A 16,917-nucleotide genomic window follows, 5' to 3' on the forward strand; every position below is an offset into this window, starting at 1 on the left:
TCTTACAAAAAAAAAAAAAAATTCAAACATGCTGAAAAAAGACATGTTTTGTTTGGTGACATGATCCATCTACTTTATAAGCTTCTTTTATCTTTATTAGTTAATTTAAAGAGAAAATTAAAGAAGCTGATTTTCTATGATGCATGGTTCATGGAACTTCATGCACTAGTCATTTTGTGTTTTTTTCTTGTAGTGATGTTATAATGTTCTCATAGTAATGCCATAAACTAATGTTTGATAGTTTACCAAAAAAAAAACTAATGTTCGATGTGTTTATTTTTTTTTATCTATTCTATTATGTCATGTCTCGCACTATCTCGCTCTTCCATTGATGTCATCTTTCTGAATAAAATATGTGCCTTAAAATATAATGGATGAAAATTTAATTACTATAGCCGTCTAAGACGACATTGGGAAGAAAAGAAATATTACTTAAAATTAAATTTTTCTTGGTGTTGATCATTTGATTTATTCTTTTTTTTTATTTTTTTATTTTTTTTCCTTTGAAGGTCGAAACATATTTGAGGGTTAAAGAAATATAACATGAAAATTTTCAAAAATAGAGTAGATGTCAAGTATTTGAGTGATCAGTTAACCCCACCATTCCTATAGTAAGGCGTGATTGGTATGTAGTTTGAAATGGAATGTAAACATAATAGGAAAAAAAATTGAAACATTATACACGTAATAGTTTACAAACTCATAAGGTGCATACGTAATTTTCTTTTAAATATTGGAAATCCTACTAAACATTTGTCTTTACTACACTCTTGTTTTGACTGGCCAAATGCAATGTAAAGTAAATTTAAAATACAAATGGGAACGATAACACGGGAAAGAGAACGCGTTTTTAAGTAGTGTTTGTATCAACAAAGACATCAACTTAGAAAAGCCAATTTGAAGCGTAAACAAAAGAATGAATAGGATATTTTAAATTTTATTTAGTTAACAAATCATAATTATAAATAAATATTCTCAATAGAAAAATTCAGATACTTTAATTTAAATATAAGATGGTTCATCAAGATAGAAATATCTTTTCGTTTTATTTAAAGGAGTATCATTATAGTTGTGAATTCCCTTGCGAAGAGAGTTTTATTTATTACATAATGCATAATTTGTATTACCGTTGTATCATTTTCTCTTTGATAATGTAGTTGAGATCATCTATATAATAGGGAATAGTGTTCTCTTTACACTTTTTACCACATTAGTAATGATGCATGTGTGATGTGTTCTCAATATAATTTTTATTTTTGTGTAATTTTTTTATTATTTCTTTAATGAATTAATTTATTCTATTAATTAGTATTGTGTTTATGAGTTATAATTACAATTTTAGACATTATCTTTAAATTATTTAAAATTAATGATTTGAATAGACAAGTGTATTGTGGGAAAGAGAAATGTAATTATATCATTTGAGTTCATGTTCAATTAATGATAATTATTATATTATTCTATTAATTAATATTGTGTTTATGAATTATAATTATAATTTTGGACATTTTTTTAAAATATTTAATGAATTAAATAGGGAAGATTGTGGGAAAGAGAAATGTAACCATGTCCTTTGATATATAATTTTACTAATTAATATTATATTATTCTAAAAATGAATTGAATAAGCAAGGGTATTTTGGAAAAGAGAATTGTGATCGTGTCTTTTCAATTCATGCTTTTATAATAGTATAATATATTAAAAAGGGATTTATATCGAGTTTACCTTGTATATGGTGAAAAAGTGTGAGGGGCCATATGTAGAGGACCTGAACTCCTACTAACATTATATACAAAAACATGAGCATAATCTGTATTCTTCAATGGAAAGTTTCTCTATCAAATGTGAACACACACACACAAACGAACGAAAAAAAGAAGTTTTTTGCTTCGAGAAACTAAATTGACCGAAGACCATTTGATAAACTATTTCATTTCTAGTGACTTTTCCAACATAAGTTGAAATTTATGAAAGTCTATGCTTCAAGAAATATTTTTCGAAAATTAGGTGCAGGTTGGGTTTAAGTGGTACTATTATAAAAGGGATTTACAGAATTTCGCATTCTAAACATTGCTATTTCCAAATTTGTTTAAAAAAACAGATTTTATCAAAAGCCTATGGGTATTTTTATAATTCTAGAAGCATGTCTTATCAAATGCCTAAAAATGTATTTCTACTTCTAAGAAACTAAGAACTGTTATTGGAGTTTCTCAAAGCATAACACTTGGTAAATTATCAAAGGGGTCTTTTGTTGTTGCTTTATTTTTCTTTCCCAAAACAAAAGTTAGTCATATGAGTTTAAGTAAAATAGTTTTAAGAGGGGTATTTATCAAATTTGGCATCCTATACATAAGAACTATAGTAGAGATCTTCATTGATTGCTTCTTCAACCTTGATGCTAGGGATCATTCGGTTTTTCATTTTATTTATCACCAATGGCCAAGTTTCTCTTCATTGTCTCTATATCCAGTGATCCAAGTTCGTCTTCATCTTTTCTATTTTTGTTGAAACCGAATCCTTGTATTTGCAAAACTGATCCTTGTTTTTCATTTTCTCTATCTCTGATTATCAAATACTTGATGGATTACCTTTGTTTGCTACTCTCTCAGTGATTTTTAGATTACAACGAGTAGATTCAATGGCCGTGATCTTTCATGGCAAACACGTGGCATTTTCCTAAAATGCAGTATTCAGAGAGTCAAGATCACCTCCACATCAACTAACATTTTTTTTTTTGGAGGAAAAAGAGGGGATGCAGTAGCGGCGACCTAGCGCCCCCCGCTACGCATTGTTCGAATTTTTTTTATCGAGTGCGACCTATACAAGCATTAACCCTGTGCACTACCAACGCAAACACTAGCCTTATCAGTGGAGCCCCACCAAAGGCTTATTATAGTCCACAAAAAGCTAGTAGCACTTGCACCCACCAAAGAGCACACAACCGTCTAATGCAAGAAACATGAGAGCAGAAGGGATTTGACCTAAAACATGAGATTTACCAAACCACTTGAGTGAGCTTGAAACCACTAGACCACCACCCTCAATGGTCCACCACATCAACACTTTTTCACTAGAAACTTCGTGGTATAAAAAGCGTCTTGAGAGCAGTACGTGATCCCCACGGAAAAGTGATTTGGACTCCTATCCGTATTAGGAATACCCTCAAAGGTTGTATTAAATTCTTGATCACACGTGTTGATGCATTACGAATTAGCCTAATTTAGGTGAGCTTTGGGGGAGGGCCATCCGTACCTCACCGAGATTGTGACGGTTCAATTCTTTTTTTTTTTTTTTTTCCTTAAAATTTTCTTTTTATCTTTAATTAATTTTAAATTCTTGTGTTTTTCTGTTTTGGTAAAATTCTAAATTCTTGTTCGAGCTCGTCTTTCCTGACTTTCCAGATGTGGAGCCCATAAAAGCGCCGTCCAACCTTTCAGAATAAGCCACATAGATCCTTATTACGTATCGCTCGATCGGATTAGATTTGAAGCTCAAACAAGAAAAATCAGAAATTTTACCAAAACTACGTAACTTGTTCGTATAGATTTCGTATATGTGCCGCTCTCTCAGATTGCAGAAAGGTTGATTTTGATTTCTGTCGAAGCGTGTGGTTGAAAGAGATCATAGATGTTAATGGAAGAGAAAAGAGGATCAGAGACGAACTGTATACGGTTGAGGTGCAGAGTTCAGATTCTTTTATTATTTCAATTCTGATGATTTTTATTGTTTCTTGAGGCTTGAAATGTTTTCTAATCCATTTTCCTTTTTCTAATCTACGCTAGTTCTTCTGGAGCAATGATTGGTGATTCACTTCTTCTATTTTTTAAATAATATTTATAATCACTGATTCTTGATTTCTTATTATTATTCAGGTCATTGACTTTTATGGAATTGGAAGTAAAAATGGTTTCTTGTTAGTTCAATGGCATTAGGGTTCTCGCATGCGTGATGGAACTAGGAGTCTGATCACGAGACCAGACCTTGAATTTAATGGGGGTATTTAATGATTTGACCGTGAATAGAGGTATTGTTGCAGAAACGTTTCTGGTTCCTGTGATGTCTAGGGAAGCATGCGGTCTGTGATGGAGTTGGGAGCTGGTCTTACAAATTCTCACACCTGTTGATTGGTATTCTGATGGGTTTCAAGGAATTAACAACAGGGTTTTCTGCTAGTTCTGCGTAGTAAGGGAGGAGAAGGAAGCCATGGATGAAGAAGCAAGTTCATGGTTGAGAAGGGCCAAGTTTTCTCATACGGTTTATCATAGATTGGATTCAGCGAAACTAAAGACTCTTCCAGTACACGTTGATCGGGATCTGGATCCGAGATTGAGGTGGTCGACTATTCAACAAAACGATCGTGATTCCAGACTGAATTTGACGTCAAACACAAACCCTCAGAGGGAAAGGGATCGCAATCCCAAGTTGAACTCGAGGCATTCCTTCCAAGACAATCGTGGTTCCCAGGTAAATTTGGGGCTTAATCGTGATTCTGTGCATACATCACAGTTGCGTCGTACTCCGACCACCAGATCTTTATCTCCTCTGCCTGAAAGCAATATTTCGGCTGCATTTAAGGAAGCTCAATCAGCGCAGAAGAGATTCTCCACTCCAGGCCCTCGAAGAAAAGAACCTGATAGAAGGATTCCAGGAAAGATTTTCGCAAAAGAATCTCGTCCTAGGGCATCTGATTCCACATCATCGTCAACTTCGAATTCTGATAAAGCGAATACCCGAAAGGAGTCATCGTGGACCAAGTACTTCGATCATGGTGGAGGAAGGGTTACGGCAGTGGAAACTGCTGCAGATGAATTCAAGGTTGATTTGTCTCAGTTATTCTATGGGCTTAAATTCGCCACAGGGGCTCACAGTCGAATTTACCATGGAATCTACAAGGAAGAACCTGTTGCAATGAAAATTCTTAGCCCTCCCGATGACGACGAAAATGGAGCCGTAACGGCTCGGCTGGAGAAGCAGTTCACTAGAGAAGTTACTCATCTGTCTCATCTCCATCACTCAAATGTGATTAAGGTAGTGAAGTCTCTCATTTCTTTGTTTATGTTTTATATGTTTGTTAAATTTTTTTTTTGCTTTCTTATTATTATTATTATTTTTTTTTTGGTAAGCTTTCTTTCTTATTTTCACCTTTTACAAAGGCGAAGGATCCTAATACTTTCTTTTTTGAAGGAAAAAAAAAAATTATGATCAGGATTATTATGTTGTAACAGCAATATATCCCAGGTCCTTTTGTGTCTTTATGATCATGCATTGCAGCCAGCCCTTGCCCTATTTGTTTTGTATAGTTCAGTGATGTTGCTGTTCTTTCGAATTACTAGTTGTTCTGTTCTTATGCTTTATTTGAAGTTCTATCCGAACAAAGTGGGTTCTGATAAGGATCTTTGAATGACCCTTTGTTTTTTGCACTTAATAAGCTCCACGATCCAGCTGACATTCTGCGTCTGTTTTTATTTGTTGTTCGGGGTGGGGGTATTCACTTAGTAATTCTGGGTCTTCTCCCTGGTGCAACTGAAATGGGAGAATCATGCTTATCAAATTTTACTTGCCTTATTTATGCAGTTGGTAGCAGCTTTTAAAGACCCACCAGCCTTTTGTGTGATCACCAAATACATTTCAGGGGGATCTTTGAGGGCATTCTTACACAAACTTGAGCACAAGTCTCTTCCCTTACAAAAACTGATAGCTGTTGCTCTGGAGATTGCTCGAGGAATGGAATACATTCACTCACAGGGTGTCATTCATCGTGATCTCAAACCAGAAAATATTCTTCTTGATGAAGATTTCCATGTGAAGATCGCTGATTTTGGAATAGCATGTGAGGAGGCATACTGTGATACCTTGGTGGAGGACCAGGGTACTTTCCGCTGGATGGCACCAGAGTTGATCAAACAGAAGGCCTATGGACGAAAGGTCGATGTCTACAGTTTTGGACTCATCCTGTGGGAAATGGTAGCTGGAAGGATTCCTTATGAGGGAATGATACCTGCTCAAGTAGCTTATGCTGTTGTGAATAAGGTATGTTGCTTATTTTCCTGCCTTTAAATATATACAGAACTTCTGTTGGCAAAAGTGGAACTTCCTCCATTGATTTCTTTACCTTTTTCTAGTCCTACTCCCTAGCATTTAGTTTTTATAATCATTTTTATTGAAAAAAGAAAGAAAGAAAGATATACTACTCACATGTTGCATTACAAATTTTCACGTATTCTTTGTTTTTCATGTTGCATTAGACAAATCTCTCTCCATAACAACCCCATTTTTAGTTTTGAGTACTCTAAACACATTAGTTTTTTGTTGGACAATCTCAATCATTTATTTGATATGAAAACAAAGAGAGATTTCTGATGATTTATTGTCATCAAGTAAGCATGTTGTTGCTTTTTATTTTTGAGGTGAAATGTCATAACTTCTCATCCCTCCCACTTTGGCATGAAATTTTCAGCTATAAATATCACGACTTTTTTAAATTATCATGAGATTTCTAGATGGGGTGGATGATGTTAGGGATAATAATGATACATTGGAGAAAACTGAATAATATGTATGTAAAGTAGGGTTAAGGATTTAGGATGTTGAGATTTGTTAAAAAATCTAGTTAAGACTTTTCTTCTTCTACACATGGGGAAAACAAAGCTGTAGGAGGAAAGAGTGTTCAAAATATAAACTTTCTTTTGATGGGTGGATGCTTTAGTCTTAGGTGGTGCTTATTTAGAAGTGCCCTTCTTGTTGCTCCAGTAACCCACCAAGAACTCAAATTTGATGGGTGATTTAGAATGACGAATGTGGCACGAGTGTTTCTATTCCACATATGTTTCTTTTTCTTTTTTTGTGTGGGGTGGTGGTAGTTAAGCTTTCTATTCCACATATGTTGAACATAGTTTTCTTGATTTCTTTGTACCAAGACCTCAAAAGGTCTAATAAAAGAACGAAAGAATAGTCTACTAAACTTTTAATTAAAACAAGTGAATGGGTTAATTTTTATTTGTGATGTGATTTATGAATTCTGATTTCGATAACAAAGATTGAGTTATCGTATCTTATATCAAAATCTTACTGTAGGATACTTTGTCTATTACATTCTAATAAAACGAAATTGAATTTCAGAACTTGAGACCCATTATTCCACCAAACTGTTTGCCGGTGCTTCAAGCGTTAATTGAGCAATGTTGGGCTTCGCAATCAGAGAAGAGGCCTGAATTCTGGCAGATTGTCAAGGTATTGGAGCAATTTGAGTCTTCACTTACTAGTGATGGTACTCTTAACTTGGTTCCTGACACCACTTGCAAAGATCATAAAAAAGGGGCTTCTTCATTGGATTCAAAAGCTTAGTCCGGTGCATCCTGATGGTTTGCCTTTGCCTAAACCTAAATTCTTTTAACGGTTCCTTTTGTATCCTGGCTTTTGTAGTATCACCAGGTCACAGCCATGTAATTAAAATGTTATCTTTAGTGTTTATTTTTATTTTTATTGTTTCTCAATGCTTCCTCTGCAAATAGCCTTCTTGGCATTTGGGAATTGGATTGTCATTTGTGGGTTCTAAGCTTTTTGATGTTCCAGTTTGGAATACAGCTTGTTGATTTGAATTGTCACACATGCAAAACATGCTAGTTTGATTTTAAAAGTTGTATCTTTTATGGGTGGAGGATCTGACATCTTGCTGGAAGTTGATTTTAATTCTCTCTCTCTCTTTTTCCTCTTTTTATTTTTTTATTTTTTAATATTTTTTTTAAATTCTGGGCTTTTGCATTTAAGTTCGATTCTACTTTGCAGAAATCGGTTAGTTTAGTCATTGTATCTTTTGAGGAAAAGTGTTTAATTCCATTATAGAGTTGGGCTACCTAACTAACCTATTTGGTTCATGACCTAAGGGTCTACTACAGCTACTCACCTTGATCTTTTTCTAATCCAACATGTTCTGTTAGAAATTCTAATGTGGCATAATTTTCTAGTTTGAGAGATATAAAAAAGAAATTGTAGAAACTTAAATGTTTTTGGAAACTGATCTAGAAAACTGGGTTATAGTCCAGGATGTTAAATCCGGATTCATTTAACAAGGCCCTTGAATTCTAAGCATAATTTCTAGTTTGAATATAAAAAAAAATTGTAGAAACGTACCATTTGATGTTGAGGCAACATCTTTTGAGCAATAAGATATATTAGGCATGAAGTTTTAAACTTATATTGCTTGACATTGATAATACTGAAGTCATTCGGAAAAAACTTCTGTCCAGAATATGTAACGAGTTGAAAATAGTTGAAGAAACTGCAGATAGTCTGGGTATAGGTGTTTTAGTTCACTCAATGTGCTGTGAATTAATTTTAGGGAAAATTAATTGTTCACTCCCTATATGTTGCCCCAAATGCTTGTTCACCCCACAAAATCAGGTACTTACTTAAAACACCCCCTGAACATTACTTATACTAACAAACCCAGTCTGTTAGTTAAGCACTATTAAAAGTTGACATCGAAGTTAAATAATTTATAAATGCCAAAAATATCCTTAAAGGTAGTGGCTGTCATGATCCACTGTTTTTCTTTTTTCTTTTCTTTTCTTTTTTATGTAAGACATGATCTAGGTTTGAGAACTCCATCTCATAGGCCAACTTGGTGGTCAGAAAAACCGAATTGGGGTGCCGTGCATTTGATATGTGGAAATAGAAGCCAGATTAGGATGGGAAGCATAAAACTACCATAAATGTCAAACTCCACCCCTTTTTATAACCCTTATTTTTGTTTCATTTTCCTATTTCATCAAGGATTATCCATTTTATAATGTTTTTCTAGGTTTGAGAACTCGATCTCATAGGCCAACTTGGTGGTCAGAAAAACCGAATTGAGGTGCATTTGATATGTGGAAATAGAAGCCAGATTAGGATGGGAAGCATAAAACTACCATAAATGTCAAACTCCACCCCTTTTTATAACCCTTATTTTTGTTTCATTTTCCTATTTCATCAAGGATTATCCATTTTATAATATTTTTGTTTCCTTTCCTATTTTCATATAGGATCCTGAGATATACCAATATTTCGGCAAGATCTGACAGAGATGTCTGAGATATACCCTTACTAACTAAAGATCTCTTTCCCTGTCTTTTCTCCTTTCTTCTTCTTATCTAGAGTTGCAGATGTAGTAGAGCCACCACCCACCACTGATTATTCCGTGCATTGTTTCCAACCAAGCACTATTTTTGCTTGGAAGAACAAATAGGAGCTTTGCTGACTTCATATTTTAAGATTCAGACTTTACATGCAATTGGCCGTTCTTCTCTTCTCCTTCACAGGAGGCCTGGTATCCTCCACGTTGCCTGCATTTTCCTGTGACTTATGGATATGCTAGTCTCTTGAACAGCCCCTCGGCACCTAGGCTTTAAGAATTTGGTCAGCCTTTCACATTCAAAGTCTTCTGTGATAAGCATCATTTTTCTCTCAGTAACTTACATTCGAGCCATGCCTTATTGTTACTCCTGATCACGATTGCTATCTGACATAGTTTTTACTGATGTTCCGATGGAAGATTGAGATGGAACAATAGTATCTCCACATTGAAAAGCAATACTCAATAATGATCACCAACAAAGTAGAAGAAACAATAGGATCTGTCTGAATATCTAAATCATAGAACAAGAGCCCAAAAGCTGATTCCTGACCACAAGAAAATAAGGGGTAAAGCAGAACTTTTGATCAATATTTGGGTAGTTTTAAATTAATGTTTACCCATCTGGTGGCCACAACACTGGAAATCTCAATCCTACATACTCCACAGATGCTATCCGCATCCAAGAACATGCACAGTTTTTGGGCATTTCGCATCTCTTTAGTGAAGAATTCTGCAAAAGCTTATAAATTTTGCAGGTAGTTATTTCTATGCAAGACAATCCAGATTGTTGTTGGTTTCCTATCCATCACTCTTTTGATTTTTGGTGTCCTTTCTTTTCTTCTTTGTATTCTTCTTGTCATTCAAATTAGAAATGAATAGTCTTAGTTATGGTCTTTGGTGTCATAGCATTTCCCAAAATGATGACCATGATTCACTAGGTTTTGCTGGTTGGTGGGCCTGCTGGGAATGGGATTCCAGCCACCCACACAATGCAAAATCTTTTCAAAGAAATTAAGAAAACGGTGAAAGAAATATTTCATCTTTTGCACAGAACACCTTTAGATTCTGGAGGTGATCAAGTAATAGCTTGGTTTGTGGGGGGACTGGGGCAAAGCATAGGGAGTAAAAAACTAATTTGCCTTTATCTTAAATACATATAATATTTTGGCAATATAAATTCATTAGGAAACATCTCACGTTTTGTGTGGTGTCTATGGATGGTCGTAATTTATGCAGCCTTACCCCAGCATTTTGCAGAGAGGCAGTTCCCGTACTGAAACCTGCAACACCAAGGCTTGTGTGCATTTGGTGTGCTTTTTTTATTCCTTTATTTTTCTGTTCTTTCTTTTGTTTTTTTTAAACAAAACGTCTCTTGTACCTTTAATATTAGTTTTTGAGTGGTAAGAATGTACCTTTAATTTAAAATTTTTATGATACCAAATAAAATTAGTCGTACACAAATAAGTCATAGTGATAATCAGTTCCCCCCCCCCCCCCCCACCCCCAAATGGCCTAACATATGCACATTGTCATAACATAATTTACTTTATTATGCTTTAAAAAAAATCTCCTAAAACATTTGAGTTTTTTTATAGGAAACATCTCGTGTACTTGTAATTTAGAATGTGTATGATTTCAAATTAGACAAGTTATATACAAAATAAGTTTGTAGTGCTAGAGACAGCCTCTAAGCATAGATAATTTGATCAACTTGCCGGTCCTTCATTTCTGTGTGGCTGTCTCTGCTTTCTTGAAAGTTATCTGCCATTCTAAATTATGTGATAAAAATCATCTTAATCTGTACCATGCAGATCTTGCTTGGCTTCCTTGGTATCACGCTTCTCTCTATCTAATGAAATGTTGTTATGGCACTCTATGTCATTCCTTAAAGCTATTTTATTGTACACTGCTCCGCTATGGAATACCTTGTTTCTAGATTTCCCCATAAAGCAAACCTTCACCTTTCATCTCCCTTGCCCTTCAAAAATGCCACCACTGCCTCTGAGTCACATGTTTATTCATTTGTTTTTGGCTTGATTTTTGTTCGCTGTTCTGGTTTAAGATAGGACAATGGCGCCCTGGGAAAGTGAAGGGAAGGAGCAGCCAGATCTGCATGTATGGCTTTTTCCGGGGTGGGGATAGGGAGGTTTAACATGCAAGGATAGTCTTCAAATGTCTGTTATCTTGTTTCCATCTCATTTATTTTTTTCCAATGAAATTTCAATCCAATATCTCATTTTAATTTAGAAGGGAACTAGATGAAGTGAACAGTGATTTCTGCCTGCTATCCTTGTGTGCTACCTCAGTTAGACAAAAAAAGAAGGAATGAAACAGAACTGATCTAATTTTGTGAACAGTTGAAGATACATAATTCCCTGCTGTTTATCAGTCAAAGTTGAAACATACAGTCTCCAATCTGTAGAAGTCTTTTCCACTGGAGAAAAATTTAGTTTCTTCTGAATTTTATAGAGTGATCCAGATTTCATCACATGGGAGGTGGACATCAACAGAAATGCCAAGCCCTGAAACATATCTGATTGGTCCATTCAGTTCCAAGTTTGGAGCAAGTTTGGTCCAATGTTTCAATATTTTACCATTTGTTTCTGCTTGTCAAGTTCTAGAATGTTAGCTTTTGTTTTGTAGGTGTTTCAAAATTTTGTGAGGTCTTAAGTTGAAAGGAATACTAGTCCATGCAAGGGAGGTTCTGCATCTTTTCATGTCAAAACATGAAGTGGTAGACATTGCCTATGGTTTTGACAAACAACACTGGCTCTTAGCTGTTATCTGTGGGACGCAGAAATGTCTGTGAGGTGCTAAGAAGACACTGGTGTGATACTAGTCAAGGCTTGAGTCTGAAGATCTGTCACATTATCACTCTCTCTTGTCTTCTTCTGTCCTTTTGACTCTATCTGCTAACGGCTCTGTCGACTAAGTACATGAACTTATCCCAGTTTATCCATTACCTTCTGGGGCTGCCCGAAGATAGCCGTTGATGTTCTGTGACACTTAATCATGTTGAAGTTACTCATTGGTCACTGTTATCATCTGTACCCAGTGATTTCTCTATTTCATGTCATAGCCCTCCAACTAAGGATCAACTCTAGCAATCTAGCCCTGGGACTCTGTAGATATTTAGGGGGGTTAAGCTGCTGGACAAGCACAACCATGGACTAATTTCAGTTTTTTTTCTCTTGGAATTTCCTGTGATTTTGAGTCTATCCAACCAGTTTAATCACTGCCAAATCCTGAGGGATTGAAACAACTTAACCCTATTCGACTAGACATTGGGGGATCAGTTGAGTTGCTGATCTATTGATTTTGAATGTCTTCCATTCTTAGCATTATTACTTGTGGTTTTGCCTGGAGAATTCTTAAACAAGCTATAAAGCTGACTACTAGGGTTCCATCAAATTGATATAAGAGCTATAACAAAGGGTAGCACTAGTGTTCCAACTTCCAAGTAACACCAGATCAGACAACTACTAGAGATGCTGAAATATATTTCTGATAGTTTGACTGGTTGAACAACTTATTGATCCCCAGATCCCTCCACAATATGAGGGACAACCAGTTCAGTCGATAATCAGTGACACCAGATTTGTGCATCGTCCAATGTTCATTTTCTATAAAGATTCAGCTCAATTTAGAAGTGGCATTTGAGAAACCTTACCTCAGTGATCCTTAAAAGTTAAGGCAAGCATGATATGCTACATCTGAGTGTCATGTTTAGATTACTTTTTCTTGGTTCTGATTTGTTTAAAGCTAGGAAATTGAACCAGACAAAATTGTTTCTTTCAAAACCAGAAAGATCTCATAATCAAAGCTCTAATCTTGTGCCTGTTAAAGAATGTTGTAGTGAGACTGAGTTTTCATAGGACAAATTTTCTTTGCTTATGGACCCAAATCGGGGATGAAGCCGAGGAAATGTGATGGAGATCCAAATTGTTCAACGTTGAAAAATTAGTGGATGAGTTGCGGCCACCGCCCTCGTTTGGGCGGGGCAGGTTTGAATGTTGCACATTAAATGCACAACACGTGCGAGGAGGACTGTCGAGATCGAAATTTCCGTCGCACTGTATTGGTGAAAATCGTTTTTATAGACTTCACATGTTCCATGTTACATGCTTTTTGAAAGGCATCAATTGATAGGTGATGTTCTTCAAGAAAAGAGAGATTGGTTGAACAAGAAACACATGTTTCACCAACTCAATATAGCTTAATGGAGGTGGACGAGTCACCCTTTAATCATTATTCATTGGCTCGTGGCTCTTTCTTGTGTATCCCACAAATTCTCTTCCAACCTTAGTGATGCATTTGCCCAGGCAAGGACTTGGTAAATGATAGAAGAATTTATGTAGAATTGCTGGTTCTCTGTTCTCATTCATGAAACATGAAACATGCTTGAGCTTTCAACTTTTCCTTTTTCAAAGTTGACAGATAAATGCCAGTTGGAGGCATAGATGAACCACACAACAAGGTCAGGACTCATGAGTGGTCCTTTAGGGTCCAGGTCAATTTCTTTCTTTTTCCAGTGTGGCTACATAATAATGAAATAGCTTGACAAGTACAGAAAACTCTCACTAGGGTAAGGTGGACCAATCTGGAGAAAGGGGATCAACAACACAGCTCCACCAGGATCTGCAAAAGATTTGGGGTAGCTTTGGGTTCCTTTTCTTGAATGCATCTTCTGTTCAACGAGTGACTAATGAGTAATCTAACAACTGATTTTCTAGTACAGATAAACCAGCTGTCTGTTTTTTTTTGCAAGTTTCTTGTAGTGCATTTGATTACTTAATTCCATCCATGCTTGAGTTGATTTCAAATTAATGCAAACAGAATTTACAGGTTTTTGGTTCATTAAAATTAGCTGTTTAGTTATTAATCTGATCCTGTGAGCTGATTCATCTTAGAAACTACACGGTTATATGAGTCAAGGTGTTGTTTTTTTTTTTTTTCTTTTCAAGAGTACTGTTGATTTAATTTCAAACCACTCTTGTTTTGATCCGGATCTTTTAACAAAAGTTACTAAGGGCCTGTTTGGTTACATATATCTAGAGATTTCAAATCTCTGGATTCATGAATCTGAGAATTATACCTGTTTGGTTGTAAAAATCTCTAGATTCATGAAATCTAGAAATTCACCTTTTTACACTAAAAATGTGAATCTGTAGATTTATGGGCAAGGGGTGAAATCTAGAGATTTCAAAAAAACTATATATTTATACATTCACAAAAATCATGTTGATCAAATAGTTTTTTAGGATGAATCCATAGATTTCATTCCAAAACCAAACATTTAATTTTATAAATTATGATTCCACAGATTTGAAATCTCTAGATATTTGAAATCTGCAGACTCATGTAACCAAACAGGCCCTAAATGATTATTAAAAATCAGATTCATGATTTGGTGGATTTTTTTTTAATAGAAAAGGTGGATTTAAATGTGGAATCACATAATACACTCACCATAAGGGATGTAAATAAAAAATCAAAAGGGTTCACATCCTCTACAATTCCCAATCCTTGTAATTCATATTTAGGGACATGTTGTCAATAATCCAATAGTTACAATCAAAACCCAATTAAAAATTAAATCCATTAAATTCTTTAAATTTCTCTCAATTTCGCCTCTCATATTTTCTTGAGGCTTAATTTTAGGGATTTATTAGATTCAATCTTTAATTAAGTTTTAATTTAGAACATTAAATTATTAATTACCACATGTCACAATGTGAGATATGAATTACAAGAAATTACAGGAGTGAGAATTATAAATAATATGAACCCTAATTATTTGTATTTGTGTCCGTTTAGAGCACCAACTGCACTATTTGAAAAGTAAGCAAAGAAGAATATACCTATCATGCAAATATGTCCATAACTTTCTAATCTACATTTGACCAAAAAAAGACTTTCTATTCTACAAAATATAAGCCAATTCCGTATGTGAGCAAATAAGGTGTAATGACTTTAATGGTCTGAACTCGTTTTGAGCCATTTATTTGGGTTCAATGTGGTCCCGATCCCAACTTGTCTTGCCTAGCTTGGATTTGCATGGCCCTAAGGTTTAAAGTATTGATATCAAATAGCACATTGGTCAAGTAATTTTAAGAGACATATCTCCTTTTGTTTATTTTATTGTTTTGGCCATTGTATTTTAGTGTAATCTAATAGAAAGCAAATTTCATATTGATTATATCATATATTGATATGTATCCCTCAAGTATCATGGAATAATTTAAACTTGTTTACTAAACATGTGGTTCTAGTGTGGCATCTGACTCAGATAAGTTGAATCGAATATTAAACGAATTGGATGCACAAGCATCTAAGATTTCGAGTTACGTGCACGAACACTTGAAAGGTTGTAGTAATCATGTTAGAGCTGAAACATATCAGAGGTACTTTCTTTAAGGTATTTAGATATACCGATTTGTGCAATACGGGTACCAAATGTGTTTTCACCCCAAAATCAGTTAGCCCAAACCTTTAAGGTTGCACCTTAGAAATGTTACTTAAGGTGTAATCAGGTTATGTTCATTGCTTAACAGAATAAAAAGGAGTGAGAGAGAGAAAGAGAAAGATGTGGAGAAAATTTTATATAAAAAAATGAGTTCATATAGAGCCCAAAGGTTGTGGGTGAAAAGATAAGGTTACCTCTCTTTGTGGGGGTACCTATTCAGCTCAACTCCCTATAGGAAGTTACATATCCAATTAATCTCCCTAAGGAAAAGTATCTCTCTAATGACATTTCCACACTTTCACCTAGCAGTGGGTTTTCGGATTAGAACCCATGACAAAATGGCCTTTCGGAATAAGGCCTATAACCCATGACCTTTTCGGATTAGAGCCCATGATAAAATGGGCTTTCAAGATCAAGGCCTATGACCAAAGTCCCAAGTCATATAAAATTATTAATATTAATTAATGTATATATATATATATATATATATATATATATATTTATTTTTTATATATATATATATATATATATATATATATATATATATATATATATATATATATATATATATATATATATATATATATATAATCATGGTTGAGTCACGTCTGGGTTTAGGTTTGGTTGGCGTCACATAAGGTTCGATCCTTAACCCCAAAGATATATAATATAGGTCTTTACCATATATAAATGAGATAATTAGTTACTTTTTACTCAATGTGAGATTAAAATTTCTGTTATAAAAATCATAAATAAAAGATATGATTAAAATATATATATTTAAATAAAAATAATAGGTAAACTTTTAAACATATTTACAACATGAAGTGAGCCGATTCAATTATTAAAAAGCCGACAACTGTTTTCTCTATGTTACCCTTCATCATTTTTTATTGCTTCTCAGTTTTGCATCTTTTGCTCTGTTTTTTTGTTTTTTATTCTGTTTTTGTTTATAGATTGGATTTGATGATTCGGTAGGGGTAGAATTTGTTCTTTAAATTCCTAGGTTCTTGGTTCAATTCTTATGCTATTAGCCTCTGTTGTTATTCTGTGAATGTTTTTTTTGTTTATTTTTTTTTGTTAATGTCTGTATAAGGGGTAGTAGGTTAAATATTTTGTGGTGTTAGGAATTTAAATTATTAGTGGTTTGGGAGGTCTTGCAGCATCTTGCAGGTTTCGAAAATTATTGCTTCTCTTTGGTTTAGCTTTTGTGTTCTAGCCCAATTCACTAGGCGATTCGTGTTTGTTTTAACAATGATGACCTTGATTGAAAAACAAATCCTAGGGGTGGGGTAGGCTGACCTTGATTGAAAAACAAGGGGATCATGAAGCTTT

The 16,917-nt window shown here is 34.7% G+C and overlaps 1 pseudogene across 1 annotated transcript; it reads left to right on the forward strand.

Annotated features, from left to right (window-relative positions):
• The first annotated feature begins 3,454 nt into the window (after nucleotides 1-3,454).
• On the forward strand, nucleotides 3,455-7,648 carry LOC149004799 (serine/threonine/tyrosine-protein kinase HT1-like; annotated as a pseudogene). Its single transcript, XR_016175650.1, has 4 exons — nucleotides 3,455-3,678; nucleotides 3,874-5,029; nucleotides 5,576-6,031; nucleotides 7,121-7,648. The product of XR_016175650.1 is annotated as a serine/threonine/tyrosine-protein kinase HT1-like (transcript).
• Nucleotides 7,649-16,917: the final 9,269 nt, after the last annotated feature.

This window comes from Hakea prostrata, chromosome 9 (genome assembly GCF_041222555.1).
Source record: "Hakea prostrata isolate BN-2017 chromosome 9, UWA_Hpros_2, whole genome shotgun sequence".
Classification (NCBI taxonomy): domain Eukaryota; kingdom Viridiplantae; phylum Streptophyta; class Magnoliopsida; order Proteales; family Proteaceae; genus Hakea; species Hakea prostrata.